The sequence below is a fragment of the Triturus cristatus genome, chromosome 5_1, assembly GCF_964204655.1.
Source record: "Triturus cristatus chromosome 5_1, aTriCri1.1, whole genome shotgun sequence".
Lineage (NCBI taxonomy): Eukaryota > Metazoa > Chordata > Amphibia > Caudata > Salamandridae > Triturus > Triturus cristatus.
In genome coordinates this window covers 112,685,049-112,699,149 of record NC_140587.1, presented here as the reverse complement: position 1 = coordinate 112,699,149, position 14,101 = coordinate 112,685,049, and positions in this window count along the sequence as shown.

The following is a 14,101-nucleotide window of genomic DNA, read 5'->3' as shown; positions in this document are numbered from 1 at the left end:
TTGTTTTTGAAAAATTGATTGTGTAACTGACTGATTAAGTGTATCATAGTGAATACATGGCTTAGTGAGTAATGTTTAAATATGTAAATATCTGTATCAGTCTCTCACTTTGTGTATAAGTGGCTGCATGGGTTGGTGAGTAGCTACATGGGTGTCTATATAGGTTATTAGTTGTTTTTTTGAGTATCAGTCTGAGTGTCTGCATGGTTCGGTGGGAGTATTACGTAGTGCATAGGTGCATGAATGAGTGACTCACTGTTTGCATGTGTTGAAGACAGCATGTGTGCAGGACTGTATGGGTGGATGAGTGTATGTATGGCTATGTTAGTGATTAAATGACTGTCTCAATAGTGTCTTTATGAGTAACTACATATGTTTTAAACTAGTATATGTGACTATTGGTGTATATAAGAGAGTAAATGTGAGAGTGAGAGATTGAAAGAGTTCCTGTATGAATAAGTATGTGTTTCTATAAGTGATTGTTTAAAAGACTAAGTATGTGTAAGTTTCTGTAGAAGTAAGTGTGGTGGTGTGTATAACTGTATATGCAAGTAAATGGATGTTTGATTCTTTATTAGCTTGAGTGACTATGTGTGTGAGTAACTCTATAGATGAGTGGCATTGTGTAACAGGATGTATAGGTGTATTAGTACATATGATGAGTGAGTACATGTATGAGTGACTGTATAGGACTGTTGGTGAATGAGTGGATGTGTATGTGGATCTTAGAAGTACTGAAGAGGTTGTTGTAACTGGTATTGGTATGTCCATTGTTTTGAAAATTGTAGTCTCTATTTTTGAATGTGTGTATCAAAGGTTATATTAGGGTGAGAGGAGGTCTGCCACTCTATCACAAGGATTATGTCATCAGTGATGTCATCAGTGATGTCATTTGAGATGTCATCAGTGATGTCATGAGTGATGTCACTGACCATGTCATGTGTGATGTAATATTTGACGTCATCAGCAGTGCATTGCGGGCGCGCGAGTTATAGTTAGCTGAACTAACTATAACGGGGGAATTTCAATGGTTTTGTACAAGTGAAAAGTCCAGCTAACTACAACACCCCTGAAACCTATGTTTTTTTCAGTGACTTTCTGAGGTTTTTTAAATGCTAATTCCTAACTATAACGTGCCTGAAACCTATGTTTTTTTCTGTGAATTTCAAAGGTTTTTTAAATGCTAATTTCTAACTATGCCTACAGAGATAGGACATGTGAAGAAAGAAGAAAAAATGCACAGAAGGAAAAAAAAGAAGTGCAGAAAGAAGCAACAGAAGTCCTCAAAGACGAAGAAAAGTGCAGGAAGAAGGATAACGTGCAGAAAGAACAAAAAGAAGAGCAGAAAGAAGCCTTGTTGCAAAATCATCCTGTACCCTCAACTTTTTCAGACGAATACTGGTGGTAACTGAGTCTGACCTACCAGTCCTAGAGCCAGTGCTATGTTAAAAGACACTTAGAATACAGTGAAAAAACCTACATACACTAGGGAACAATATGCGTTGGGGTCCCCCTGTGATTAGCATGACCTCCTCTGTAAGCCCCTAGTATATAATAGGGCAGGGGGATTAAAACTACCTCTTAAAACAGGCCACAGGGCGTTTTTGCACACGTTAACTCAGGCCCCGTCCCATCCCTTCACCACTGTGTAAACACGCCCTGTGTCCGTTTTTAGTTGGGCGATTAAGTTCATTTAAATCCTGAGGGTCCCTAGGGTCCAACAACCCCACTAGGTACCTCCAGTAAGTGCCACAGAGCTGCGTTGCAGAGAGGTGTAAACAGTGGCACGGCCTGGACCACCTCTCTGCAATGCAGCTCAGTGGCGCTTACTGGAAGCACTTGGTGGGCTAGTTAGCCCCCAGGGGCCCTCAGTATTGAAGGGAAATTATATCCCCAATTTAAAACGTGCCATAGTGCGTGTTTGCACACGTCACCTCAGGCCCCGTCCCCTCCCTTCACCCCTGTGTAAACGCGCCCTGTGGCTGTTCTAAGTTGAGAGATTAAGTCCCCTTGAATCCTAAGGGTCCCTAGGGTCAAACTAGACCACTAGGTACCTCCAGTAAGCGCCACAGAGCTGCGTTGCAGAGAGGTGTAAAAAGGGGCTTGGCCTCAGGACACCTGTCTGCAGCGCAGCTCCCTGGCGCATACTGGAGATGCCTGTCGGGCTAGTTGGCCCTCAGGGACCCTCAGTATTGAAGAGCAATTAATTCCCCAACTTACAACTCGCCAGGGGGCACGTTTGCAGAGTGCTGCAAGGAGGGGGGTGGCCTCCGGCAAGATGCCAGTCTTTTATTTATTTTAATTTTTTAAGAAGGGGGGCTGTGTGGTTCCCCTTCTTATTCTAATTTATTGGCCCTGATGACCCCATCCCCCAGGGCCTGTCTCCTAATTATATTTTTTTGACCCCAATCCCCAGGGCCGGCCACTGTTTTTTAATATTTTCAAAAAATATATATTTATAGACACACCTAGGACATGCTGGACAAACCGTACATACCTATCACCATGACGATTTGCGTGATATTCATTAAAAGGCGACTATGCATACAATGAATCCATGTGGAATGTATTTACACCACTAGTGAAGCTCTGACATGTCTGATGCTCTACCGTGCCTAATCCCGGTAGACACCCTAGTCGTTTATTTATACAAACATGGGTAGCTATTGACGGGCACATTTAATACAAATGCACACCAAGCCATTCAAAGGGGATTCGACAAAAATTCGACCAAAACTATGCAAGAAACCCCCCTCACGGTTAATAAAACACACATCCACTGCCGGATGTGTAATACTTTTTATTTTACTCTCTGGAAAGGGGACGAACATCACTTGAGAGTCACAGCGCGCTCCTGGCAGAGCCCAATGCTGTGTTACACCCACCAATGCCTGCTGAGTGCCACACACCTCTGTCTTGTATTCCACCAGCTAGTGCATATGCTATGACACTCTCTAGCCCATGTGCACTGTAACACCACCCCGTGAATATGTCATGCCACACTTGTCTTTGCACAGCTTATATTGCCCCATCTAACGTGCCTTCCTCGATGCCTATGTTATCACGCACAGTGCTATGCCATACATATTACAATCTGGGATCCATATCTTTGTCACAGTGCATATGCAACGTTACACTCCCCAGCACATATTTTATATTACAACTTTAGAGACTAGTTAGGTTACACAACACTGCCCTGTGCATATTACACTCCATGGCGCATATCGCATAGCACGCGCTAGTGCCTGTGCTATCTCGCGCTCTCCAATGAATCTGTCATTGCGCACGATGTGTTGCATATTATATTTCACGCCCAGTTAATCTTATATCACACTTTTTGGTGCATAGTTTATACCATACACTATATCTAGTTTTCATTTTCAATCGTGCTCTCAGGACTATGTTCTATATAACTCTGTGTTCACCTACCCTTTTCACGGGCATTACATTTTGCGATCGGGGTGGAGGGTCAGGGGGTGTTTCTGCCAAGTCAGCCCAGAGTCACAGTCACAAACGTCCTCTTCTTCCTGAATAAAATTGAGATAATGCTGCATACTTGTTCATATTTTAAGTAGTTCACACAGACAAACGTTTTAAAAACAATAAAGTTCCTAATACCCGCATTCTCCGAACAGTTAGCTTGCTGCCCCATCCCCCTCCTCCCTATCCTCTGTTGTGTGAATCCATAGACTAGCCTCCTCCCTCCTGCCATGCATGGTCTGATGTGCTGCCACTGCCCTCAATTAAGTATGATGTACCAGTCCACTCCTCCTGCCCTCCATTGCCCAATTCTATGCCCCATCATTGACCTGCTTAAACTCTGTGCTTAGCTTGCTGCCCCTATTCTCCTTCCCCCTGCCCTCCGATGTCTTTGTGCATGCCCCTGCTCCATCCTTTTTGCCCACCATGTTCCATGGACCTGCCACTCCTATCTACTCTGAGTGTTCTGTTGAGCTGCCACTCCCCTCCCACCTGCCTAGCATTGTCAGATGACTGTAACCTGTCCCTGCCACCTCCACCCTGCCTGTCCACATGCCATGCCCCTATCCTCTTCCTCCTGTCCTACATGGTCCATTGTACTGCCACACCCTTCTGCCCTCCCTGGTCTGTTGTGCTGCAACTGCTCCTCCTGCCTGCCCCATGCGGTCTGTTGTGAGGCCCCTTCCCCTAAACTTTCTTGTCTGTGCACAGGTCCTGACCCTCCCTTCTATCCTCCATCGTCCTTTGTGCATGCCCCTGCACCCTCCTTCTTGCCCATCATAGCCATTGTGCTGCCACTAACCCTACCACTTGCCATGCATGGTCTTCTGTGCTGCCATGGCCCCTCCCACCTTCCCTGTGTGGTCAGTTAGCTGCCCCTGACCCCCTCCCACCTTCCCTCCATGGTCTGTGTATATTCCATCACAGTCTCACTGTTGCTCTTCATGGTGTGTCTTGCTTCTAGTGCCCATCCTGCCTGACCTCCATGGCTATCTTGCTGCTCCTGCCCTGCCCCCTTGCCCCCAGCCCTCTGTTTACATGTGCAGACCCCTACTCCCTCCCTCCTGGCTTGTCTGTTCCATTGTAATGCCCCTGATCCGTCCCTCCTGCCCTTTATGGTCTGTTATGCTGCAGCTTTCTCTCCTGTCTGTCCATTATGGTCAGCTAGCTACCATTGCCTCTTGCCCCTCTGTTCTCTGTTGTCCATGTGCATGGTCCTGTCCCCTCCCTCTTGCTTTCTATGGATTGTTGTGCTGCATTCCCTGTGTGGTGTATTGTGTATTGTGCTGCTGCAAACCCTGATGCCTGCCCTGCAGGGTCAGTTTGGTGCACCTCTCCATGTCCCTCCTGTCCTCTGTTATCCAAGTCCATGTCCCTACCCCATTTCCTTCCATGATCCAATGTACCATATTTGCGAACATTTTGAACTTGGTAAAAGGGAGATTTTGAAAAAAACTGGGGTATGGATTTTCCGCTTTGAGTTACATTGAAAAAGAGGAGATTGTAGACAGGAGACAGATCAAATAAAGCCCATTTGAGCTTAAAAACATTGGACGTTTCCTGGCTGAATCTGGTCTGTTGGCATGTATGGTTGTACTACCATTGCCTCTTCCTTCTGCCCACAATGGTCTATTACATTGCCACAGCCTCTCTTGCAAGTCCTGTATTGTTGGTTTGTTGCCCCTGCCCCCCTTTCCACTGCCCTCCTTAGTCTGTTGTGCTGCCACGGCCCTTCCTGCATGCTCAGTGTGGTTAAATTGTTGCCTTTGCTCCCTCCTACCTGCCTTCAATTTTCAGAGTCCGTGCCCCTGGCCTCTGCCTCTCAACAGTATCCTAATGAGCAACTAGATTACTAACATTCTATATTTATTACAAAAGTGTGGAACGCCTGACGTCATCTTGATGTAATCAAAACTGTAATACCTAGAGCATTTCCTTTAGAAATTACATATATGAGAGGGTCTTATTGGCATCAAAATTATGGTTAGTACTCTAAAAGACTAAGATAAGGACATATTTTCTGACTTTTCAAATAGCGACAAATCACTTTTAAATTATTTGTTATCTTTATGTTTTTTTATCCAGTTGACCACTTGATCAAATGTTGCACTTAGGGGAGAGGATGTGGTGTTACTTCCAGAACTGCAGACTTTGCAACTGGGGAACCAGGTTGGAGTTTCTGCTTCAGCTCGACATTCTGTGATTCTGGTCAAATCACTTAGTCTCCCCATGTCTACAACCAAAATGAATTTGTTCTTGTGAGATGTAACCAATACTCATGTAAAGCACTCCAATACCTGAGAAGTCTGCACTATATAACACTGCAAAAACACAAAATAATAAGTGTTTTGCACACTTCTGTCATTGGGCTATATTTGGGCTACATCTGGATGATTTTGGGCTACATTTGGGCTCTTTTGTCTCCGGTGGCCATCTTGGGAGATTTATTTGTTATGAAGTTTCCTAATTTCCTCATGTACTGCAGTCTCCTCAGTAGGAAATGCTTTCAGTTTTTTACTTTGATTCCATCATGAAGGTATTCAGATATGTCACACATTTGCCATAAATTCTGAAAGTTAGCACTCTAGTTGCTCATTAGATCCATGTAGTAAAACTACTGTTCACCATGGAAGTCTGCTCCTGGTATTAAAAGTGCATGTTTCAGTCTGCATGTCAGAATTTTTTAATGAAATAGAAGAGGATTTGAGAAGTCACTCAAAATATGCCCTCGTTTTCTTTCTTCAGAATTAATCATAATTTCTATGGCAAAATGAATCCCCTCATTGTGTTCCTTTTTAAATTAAATGTTTTAAGTGTTACCAGTTTATTCCAATCAAGATGGCTTCAGGTGTGCCATACTTTTGTCATAATGAAGACAGTAAGCGCTCTAGTTGTTTTTAAGAACACTCTGGGACATTCTGTCATTGGGCTATACTTGGGCTACATCTGGGTGATATTTGGGCTACATTTGGGCTCTTTTGTCTCTGGTGGCCATCTTGGGAGACTTATTTGTTATGAAGTTTCCTAATTTCCTCATTTACTGCAGTCTCCTTAGAAGGAAATACTTTCAGTTTTTTACTTTGATTCCATCAAGGAGGCATTCAGATGTGTCACACATTTGCCATAAATTCAGAATGTTAGCACTCTTTTTGCTCATTAGATCACTGTAGTAAAGCTGCTGCTCACCAGGGGAAACTGCTGCTGGTATTGAAAGTGCATGTTTCAGTCTGCATGTCAGAATTTTTTAATGAAATAGAAGAGGATTTGAGAAGTCAAAATATGCCCTAATTTTTCTTTCTGCAAAACTAATCATAATTTCTAAGGCAAAATGAACCCCCTCATTTTGTTCCTTTGTAAATTAAATGTTTTAAGTGTTACCACTTTATTCCACTCAAGATGGCTTCAGGTGTGCCATACTTTTGTCATAAGTAAGACTGTTAGCGCCCTAGTTGTTTGGTAGAACACTCTGGGACATTCTGTCATTGGGCTATACTTGGGCTACATCTGGGTGATATTTGGGCTACATTTGGGCTCTTTTGTCTCTAGTGGCCATCTTGGGAGATTTATTTGTTATGAAGTTTCCTAATTTCCTCATTTACTGCCGTCTCCTCAGTAGGAAGTACTTTCAGTTTTCTACTTGGTTCCATCAAGAAGGCATTCAGATGTGTCACACATTTGCGATAAATTCTTAATGTTAGCACTCTAGTTGCTCATTAGATCACTGTAGTAAAGCTACTGCTCACCAGGGAAGTCTGCTGCTGATATTGAAAGTGCATGTTTCAGTCTGCAGGTCAGAATTTTTTTATGACATAGAAGAGGATTTGAGAAGTCAAAATGTGCCCTAATTTTTCTTTCTGCTGCACTAATCATAATTTCTATGGCAAAATGTAAATTAAATGTTTTAAGTGTTACCACTTTATTCCATTCAAGATGGCTTCAGGTGTGCCATACTTTTGTCATAAGTAAGACTGTTAGTGCTCTAGTTGTTCGTTAGAACACTCTGGGACATTCTGTCATTGGGCTATACTTGGGCTACATCTGGGTGATATTTGGGATACATTTGGGCTCTTTTGTCTCTGATGGCCATTTTGGGAGACTTATTTGTTATGATGTTTCCTAATTTCCTGATTTACTACAGTCTCTTCAGTAGGAAATACTTTCAGTTTTTTACTTTGATTCCATCAACAAGGCATTCATATGTGTCACAAAGTTGCCATAAATTCAGAATGTTAGCACTCTAGTTGCTTATTAGATCACTGTAGTAAAGCTACTGCTCATCAGGGAAGTCTGCTGCTGGTATTGAAAGTGCATATTTCAGTCTGCATGTCAACATTTTAATTCAAATAGAAGAGGATTTGAGAAGTCACTCAAAATGTGCCCTCATTTTTCTTTCTGCAGCACTAATCATACTTTCTATGGCAAAATGAACCCCATCATTTTGTTCCTTTTTAAATTAAATGTTTTAAGAATTACCACTTTATTCCAACCAAGATGGCTTCAGGTGTGCCATACGTTTGTCATAAGTAGGACTGTTAGCGCTCTAGTTGTTCTTTAGAACACTCTGGGAAGCTGCAGCAGAACACAAAGGAATCAACTGACAGTCTCTGCCCTTGTTGGATGTACATGTTTTACTGAGAATGTCAGACTTCATTCTCACATGACTGTGAAAGATAATGTGAATTTACAGAAAATATGCTCTCAGTTAGCTTATAGATCACCTTCCATACCTCTGTGGGAAAAGCATGAGAAAATAGTTTTCTCTCAAACATGATTCATGATATCACAGCAGAAGGCTTTTTCACATGGTAAAATCACCTTAGAACACACCACAATTCCTAGAATGAGTATGGTACCATCAACAAATGATTTATAATGTAACTAAAGTCTTAAAACCTTCTATTAACTGCAATGATTTTTAATGAGGTGCTATCATGTATATTGGTCCCAAGATGTCTGCCAACACTTCTTGGATGAAGTGCTGACAGCCAATCAGAGCTCACGATGAGATGTGTGGTTAGGCTCTGCCCAGATATATATGTGATTTTACTTTGGATTTTCTCAGGAACTACTGAACGGATTTACAGCATTTAAGCAAAAGGCACATGCCTGACCTGAGGACTACCTCTTTGCCAAATTTCAAGTAATTCTGTTCAGCCGTTCGGGCTGTACCTTCGACTAAATGTCCTATGGCAAAATGCATGGGGAAAACACGTTTTGGGACCCCCCTTTTTTCTCAGCCCCCGCTTGACGAATCACTCCGAGACTTTTAGGGTAGGAGCTGAGCGGAGCGCCCCATTCGTTTTGAAAATTTCACGAAGATAAGTCAACCAGCGCCAAAGTTATTCAAAATAGAATTTTCAGATTTCCTATGGGAACTAGGTCCTAACTATAACTATCTACTGGCGACCACCAGTATATTTTCACTGAAAAAAACATAGGTTTCAGGGGTGTTATAGTTACCTGGACATTTCACTTGTACAAAACCATAGAAATTCCTCTGTTATAGTTAGTTCTGATAAGTATAACTCGCGCGCCCTCAATGCACTGCTGATGATGTCACATATTGCATCATTCATGACATGGTCAGTGACATCACTGATGACATCACTGATGACATCTCAAAGGACATCACTGATAACATCACTGATGACATCATCCAGTGAATGTGGTTTAGTTTGAAATTTAAATATGTATTATATATATACCAATCTGTATTGAAGATTGAGTGGATATATAACTGTCTGGATGGAGGATTTAGTAGCTGTCTGACTGTTTGTTTAAGTGAGTAATTAAAAGTGTCTCACTTAATACATGGATTAGTAACTAAACTATGTAAATGTGTGCATCACTGTCTCTGTTGTTGTATAACATGCTGCATCAGTTAGGCACTAACTACATGAGTATATTAGTTATTGAGTAGTTGGGTGAGTATTTGTATGGGACACTGAGTTTGTGTGTGGTTGGATGGGGTGTGTGTAACTCTATGCATAGATGAAAGGAAATGAAATGAAATGAAAAATTATATTTATATAGCGCGTAACTACCCGGAGGCCTCGCAGCGCTTTAATTGATCACTGTGGCGGGCCGCAGGGTGAGACTAACACGCTTTTGCGAACAGGAGGGTTTTCAAAGCCTTCCTAAATGCCAACCGGTTATTATTTTCTCTGAGAGCTAAGGGAAGGGAATTCCAGAGTCTCGCGGCGGTATGGGAGAAGGAACGGCCACCCCATTGGGCTTTGTTGATTTTTGTTGTAATTGCTAGGTGCAGTGAACCAGAGCGAAGGGCTCTAGATGGAGCGTAAGGCATAACTAAGGGGAACAGAATGGCAGGGCCTGTACGATGGAAGGATTTGTGCACAATGCACATAGCCTTAAACTGAGCTCTGGCGGCCATTGGGAGCCAGTGCAGTTCTTTTAGAGATTTCTTAGCTGACTGCCAATGAGGGATGTTAAATAGTAATCGAGCGGCACAGTTTTGTGTGATTTGAAGCCTATTGGTCACTGATGCCGGAGCACCTAGGTATAGAACATTTCCATAGTCCAGGCGGGAGAGTATCAGGGCCTGAACCATGATTCTCCTCGCCTGGAAAGGAAGCAGAGGGAGGACTTTACGGAGCATTTTCATTAGACCGACGCACGTAGAGGCAGTTTTGGTAGCCTGGATCGAAAAGTCCAGCGCTTTATCGAGCCAGATTCCAAGGCTCTTTATCTGAGGTTTAGGAGGAGGAGGAGCACCGAGGCAAGTGGGCCAAATGGAAGCCAGCGTTGATGGGGGAGAGTTGCCCAATAACATAATCTCCGTCTTCTCCCATTAAGTTTGAGACAGGAGGACTGCATCCACTTAGCAACGGCCTCTAGACAGAGGCCCAGGGTGTTGGACGACTCCTCGGTGTGGTCCAGAGAGATCACCAGTTGGGTGTCGTCTGCGTAGGTGACAATACGCACACCAAAAGACTGGACTATCTCCGCTAGAGGTCGCATATAGACATTAAAAAGGGTGAGGCTCAGGGACGAGCCCTGGGGAACCCCACAGCTAAGTGGTTGCTTAGGGGAGACTACCTCACCCTCAAACACCTGGAAGAAACGCTCGTCCAGGAAGGAGGTCAGCCATTCTAGGACTGCGCCCGACACGCCCACGCCTTTCAAACGATGTAGTAAAGTGGCATGGTTAACAGTGTCGAACGCGGCACTGAGGTCGAGTAATATGATGGCTGCTTTTCCTCCCCGATCCAGCACCGATCTAGTTTCTTCCGTCACCGCTAGGAGAGCAGTTTCAGTTCCATGCTGAGGGCGGAAACCTGTCTGAGAGGCACATAGCAGATTACTTGATTCTAAGTAGTCTACTAAGATATTATTGATGTGCCTTTCAAGCAGTTTGCTCATCCAGGGCAGTAAGGAGATAGGGCGAAAGTTGGCCAAGTTGTTCTGGTCCAAGGTGGGCTTTTTCAAAAAGGGCCCTAACCATCGCACACTTCCAGAGTACTGGGACAGATTTAGAGGAGATGGAGGCATTAAGGACATCCAAGATGACTGGGCGGATGACATCCATCACCTTATTGAGAGTCTGCGGAGGTGCTGGGTCATTAGGAGATCCTGAGGTGACATTAAGAAGCATTCTATCTAAAGTGACGGGATCTAGGAGGGGGAATTTGTCCAGTGAGCCGGGAACCAAGAAGTCAGAATCTGTAGTGGTGGTGCACATCGTGTCACCATTGCCAGTAGAAAATGAAGAATACATGGTCTGGATCTTCTGAGAGAAGAAGGTGGTTAAATTATTACAACGGGTTTGCGCGCCGTTGGATGACAGACGCACAGGAGGAGGGGGGGAGATTAAAGATTTGGCTATTTTAAAGATTTCTTTAGGGGAGTTTGCAGCTAGGTTGATTTTGGCTTCATAGAAATGGGCTTGTGCAGATTTTATTTGCTTTTTGTAGAGCTTTATTGCGGCTCTGTACTCAGCTTTCTTTGATTGTGAGTATTCTTGTCTCCAGGCTCTCTCTAATTTGCGACAGGATTGTTTCATAGTCCTAAGAACCGGGGAGTACCAGGGAGCAACTTTAGCTCTGTTTATTAAGTGCAGGGGTTCCTTTGGCAGGACTAGGTCAAGGGAACTGGAAATCCAGTTATCAAAATTGACAGTGGCTGTATTGGGATTGGCCACCTTCGGAGGTAGATGTTCTGTGAGAGCTAGTTTCCACTTGGAAAGTGGGAGAGAGGCCCATTTTCTTCCCCAATGCTTATTGTGAATTCGTAAACTGGAGGGAGTGCATGTGGACCATGTGAAGGGTACTAAAAAGTGATCGATCCAAGGTAGTGGTACAGGAGCCTCGACGGTTAGGCTATCTAGATTACTATAAATGTGATCTAGAAGATGCCCCTTGATGTGCGTTGATTGAAAACCTTTCTGGGACAGGTCAATGGACTGAAGGTTAGTTCGAAAACTGTTGGCTATTGAGTCAAGCGGATCGTCTAGGTGTAAATGTGTGAATGGTTGTGATTGACTAGGTGTATAGGTTTAAGAGTGAATGTGTAAACAGTTGTTTGGGTGACTGAATGTATTTATTTGTGTGTTGGTGAGCGAATATATGTTTTAGTTGTACATCTTCAACAAAGTAAAAAAATAAAAGGCCTTGTATGTGATAGTTGGTTTATATAAATAAGTATTTTTAAGACCAAGTGATTGTGAGAGTAACTATATGAATGAGTTTATAATTGTGATGGTGATTTTTTAACATATTAACTATGAGTTACTATGTGTTTGACTAAATGAGTTGTTGTATGTATAATTGTGTAAGTGAGTAAATGTAAATGTAAGTATGATTATTTTTTTCATGAGTGAGTAGGATGACTGCATCACAGACTAAGATGACTGCTGAAGTGTCAATGTCTACATGCCACCCAAACACCACTGCACAACCCTAAACCCTAGTATGACCCCCTATACTACACAAACACCACTGCGCTACCCTAAGCTCTAAATCACTACCCCCAGCATGAGCCCCTACACTACAAAAACACCATTGCACTACCCTAAACCCTAAACTAAAACACTACACCCAACACAACCTCCTACTCTACCCGAACAACACTGCGCTACCCTAAAACCTAAATCTACTCCCGGACGACCCCCTACACTACCCAAACACCACTGCACTACCCTAAGCCCTAAAACTACTACACCCCAGCATGACCCCCTACTCTACACAATCACCACTGTACTAACCTAAACCCTAAAACACTGCCCCAGCATGACCCCCTACACTACACAAACTCCACCGCACTACCCTAAACCCGAAAACACTACCCCAGCATGACCCCCTACAAAACCCAAACACTACTGCACTACCCTAAACCCTAAAACACTACCCCCAGCAGGACCCCCTATGCTACCCAAACACCACTGCACAACCCTAATCCCTAAAACACTACCCCCAGCATGACCCCTACACTACACAAATACCACTGCACTGCCATAAACCCTAAATCTACCCACAGCACAACCCCCTAAACTACAAAAACACCACTGCACTATCCTAAACCACAACACACTACCCCAGCATGACCTCCAACACTACCCAACCACCACTACACTACCCTAAATCCTAAAACACTACCTCCACCACGACCCCATACACTACCCAAACACCAATGCACTACCGTAAACCCTAGAAAAGTAACACCCACCCCATGCCCAATCCCCCTTACCTATCACTCCTCATAGTTCCTGCTTCACGTCGTCTCTGAGGGGCAGTGCATGTCGTTGTGAGGAAACGGAACAGCCTATGTTTCCTTACAACAACCTGGATCGTCTACATTCTTTTAGAACGCATGGTCATTTACCATAAATACCTTTACAATGAAATTCGTTGCAAAGGCATGCGTGGTAAATGACCATGCGTTCCAAAAAAATGCGTAGTAATGACTTTGCGATGTACAACGCATGCATGGTAATGCATGCGTTGTTATGGTATTGCGAAGTAAAAAAGTAATTGTAACAGCTGTTTACCGATCGAATCTGGCCCTGTTCTTCAGTGAGTCTTTTTTTTGAATAGGAGGAAAGAATGTGTTTTTTTTACCGAAAAGTGCATTCCCGGCTGTTGTATTGTGAAAGTGTCCACATGGCCTGGTTTCACTTCCGGTGAGAGAGTGAAAGAGTCGGTTTCGATCTAAAGGAGTTCTGATGTTGGACGGGGCCGGCGCGACACGTCATCAGAAAACACAGCTACTGGAAAGCGTTCTCCCTGAAGTGTGGAGTAGTGCCATGAGAGGTCCTACTGCAGTTTGACCGTACTGTGACATTAAAGGTTACGGGAGGTAGAATCGCCATCCATCGCAGGTCCTCTTGTACACTAAAAATGGACCAAACAATGCTTTCCTTTCTTTTCTTCTTCTGCTGCACCATCTGTTCTTCCTCCTCTACTGCATGTGGATCAACTTCGGCAAAACTAGAAGCCATAGTTGTATTAAAAATAAACAAACATACAAAAAAGTTATATCAGTATAAAGATAAGCAAGAAACAGATCTCTCTATCAAGGACAAAAAGTAAGGGAAATATCACAAGGATGGATCCTCCCTCTTTCATAATGAAACTGATTTCAACCAATCAGATTCCTTTTTTCT